Below are 3,526 nucleotides of genomic sequence, written 5' to 3'. Positions count from 1 at the left end.
AATCAGGCGGGGAAAGGGTGGGGGTGGGGTTTGAGGGTGGGGGGGAGGGGGCGGCCACCGGCTTCAACTGTAACGCCTTACACAGCCGTGCTCTCCGGCCGCCTTGCGCGCGAGTGTGTGTGCGCGCGCATACGCACTTATCGCGTGTCTGCACTCTGCCAGATTTCATGAGAAAAAATATACCTTTTTAAAAAAGAAAACGATTAAAAAAAAAAAAAATAAGGGCTCGATGGCAATTCAGTTTTAAGAAAACTATGGAAAACAATACTTAACATGAAATGTATCGTGACGGTCATATTTTCTTATATTCTGTGAGATGGGCGGGGCGGTGTATATTGTATATTGGGAGGAGGGCGGGACTCGAGATCTTGGTTCTTTTTTGTCTTTAGACTATGTTCCTGGTTGCCATGGAGAATGTTTTAAAAAGAAATAGTGATATTTGATGAGATTTCATCATTTCTTTTTTGTTTGTTTGTTTCTTTCCCCAAATGCCTCTGCTAAAACAATAAATAAATAAATAAAAAGGGACAGCCTGCAAAATGTCCCCCCGTGCGCGAAACTGACAAGAGACAGAATGAGATGCTGACGGAGGGGGAGAGGGAACAGGAAGCTGTACAGTGCCAAGTTATTGTAAATATACACACACTTTACTTTGAGAAGTGTCTCCTAAAGCAATATCTTGACAAATGGATTTTGTTTATTATTGTACTTGTACAGGACTCAGCCCTAAATGTATTATGGTTATAATAATGATAATATTATAATTTCTTCCGTTTGTATTACTATAATGAAGACACTTGAGCTTGGAGGAAAAGGATTTTTCTCTTTTTTTTTTTCTTCTTCTTTTTTTTTTTTTTTGAAATGTCCAGTAAATCTCACCGTAAACGTCCTGACGACATATAAAAAAAAACACACAAAAAAAACGAGTTAAGCTGAGATTTCATTGCCTATAAATAAAATTCATCTATGTACTGCATGAGCGAGAAGAATGTCAAACGGACACAGAAGGCATTGGGACATGACAGTGACTGAACGACCACAACCTCTGTCACTGACCATTGTTAATAATATGACTTTTTAAAGGAGAAGCGAACTCCTTGTTTTTTGCTGCAAAGTGTTGAACACTAAAAAAACAAACCAACATAAAAATGTTATGATATTTTTTAAATGGCGACGGAAACAAAAAGTAAAGCTGTCAGCCCGATATCATGTTATTATTATTATTGTTATTATTATTTTTATTTTGGGGTTTTGCTTTTGTTTTTTTCTTTTTGTTTTCTTTTTGTTTTTCGTTCAAATAGGAAATGGTTCCGTTTTGTGATAGCGGTCATTGTATGATGCTTGTACTTGTGTTTGTGTGTTTTTGTGTGATTTGTTTAGTTATTTTTTAGACAATCACAAAATAAGATGCAAGCATTGTAAATGGCAGACTGGCGGACATTTTGTGATGTGTACAGTTTGTCAACAAAAAAAAAAAACTTCTTCCACTCGTTAAAAGTTTGTAATTATGATTCTTAAGTCATGAAAAATGCTGTTGGTTTTTACTTTTTGTTTTATATTTGTTTTGTTTTTTTTGTTTTTGTTTTTTTTTTGTTTTGTTTTTTTAATAAAAAGCACTACATTATTGTGAATATACTGCCCCCGGATTGTTTTTGTTTCACACACAAGTTTATTTTATGGGAAGCCAATGCTGATTTCCAAAGAAAGTTTTTCAAACACTTACCAAATTTGGTGAGCATTTATTATCCATCCTCTGTGACGCTTTACTCGCCTCAAATCTGTGTTTTTACACTGCAGCAAGCAACCTTTATATTCAAAGTTTTAAATAATTTCTTGGTTGTGGCGCAGAACGTGCATAATGAGAATGTATATATTTTCACAAAACCAAACAATTACTACTGAAAATGACTATAATCTCAATTCTAATGAAAACTTATGGTGCAAAATACAGTGTAATGGATAAACTTTGGACCTTATGTTTGACATTCCTAAAATTGTCTTATCCTTACTTGCAATATTTCCCAGTTAATATGAATTTTTTTTTAAAGAAAGAAAGCAGAATCCCATACTACTATCAACTAAATCATCCAATTAATTGAGATAAGATGAGAGGATTATGTAAAATAATTGAACTTTCAAGCAGTTATCTTAAAACAATATAGCTTTCATGAAGCTATTAGATCCATGGAGCTCTGAAAACATCCAGATTAAATTTTTCAGTTACTAATTAATGTGGTCCCACCAACAAATACATGCAAAGAAAAATATTGTTCATTAAGTCTAAGAATGACAACGAGACTTTCTTTGCGCTCTTAAATTGAACAAAAACAAAAACAACTTTAGTGTTGTATTTTTTCCACACAGTCCATATTCGAGCTTTCGTTCCAACTCTCGCGATGATACAGAAATCTCGCGATAGTACCGCAGGTGAGCCCGTGTTTGTTTCCATAGTGACGCTGCGGACGCCTTCTATCGTGGGTCGAAAGAGATCGCACAAATTTTCAAGTGAACCAAAACAGTCTTCATGTCAACACGCAAGAATGTTGAAAAGAAAACAAAACAAGGAGAAAGAAGAGGCTTTGAAAAATACAGGTAAACTACGAATTTCAGGAACTGGAGCGACAAGTCATTTAACACTGTTCAGTTTGGGAAACATATTTTCCAACAATATCATACAAAAAAAACATGTAGATATATCATAATTTGTATAATTGAGAATTTTCATGCCAGTTTTTTTTTTTACCTGTATGTCATTGTTTTTAATACAGTACTAATTACCGTTGATATGTTTTCATTGTAAACTCCATTGTGATAATTACAAATAGATAAACTTCTTATTTTGGAAATGAAGGATGCATGAAAGGTGCAAATATCTTTTAAATAAATGTCCAATGTACTCCATGATGGTGATAAACTTTCATTTGTGTGCTCCTTGTTATTTTTTTTTTGTGATATATTTGGAACCTGAAATTGTGGGATTATTAATATAAGGATTCACTGTGTTCTGTGATTAAATTACATTATTTCTATTCCCGTGAAGATGTCTTGAAGAAAAAAAAGCTTCCAGGCAAAAAAAGAGGTTAGCATATAAGTTCAGACTGAACGTTTAATTTTCTGTGGATTTTATATATGCCATGACATGGTAACGTCTCATTTTCATGCATTTTCCACATTAAACTGTGTAACTTGTCCTCCATTGCAGATGAAACGTTGCCTGTACAGACCTTTGGTAAATAACATTATTCACCTGTTGTCCTCGGTTTGGTCTCAGCAATAGTTTGTCAGTCGTGTGTTAAAATCCCTCATCTCAACATCCTGCAGATGAATATCGATGTTCGGGAAATGTCGGGGTTGACTTTCCTGCCCTCTGCGCTCTTCTGGGTATAACGAATGTCCTCGATGTCATCGTCAAGCAGCCAGCATCTGTTACCTCGGAAACTCAAGGTGCCTCAACACACATCAACTTGAATGCTGCATCAATGCACGTCATTTAAGGTATCTTTTCTTTTCATTATCACTGCCCCAC

This window comes from Blennius ocellaris, assembly GCF_963422515.1.
Source record: "Blennius ocellaris genome assembly, chromosome: 20".
NCBI classification, from domain to species: Eukaryota; Metazoa; Chordata; class Actinopteri; order Blenniiformes; family Blenniidae; genus Blennius; species Blennius ocellaris.
The sequence above is the reverse complement of the archived record's forward strand: the minus strand, read 5'-3'. Positions refer to the sequence as shown.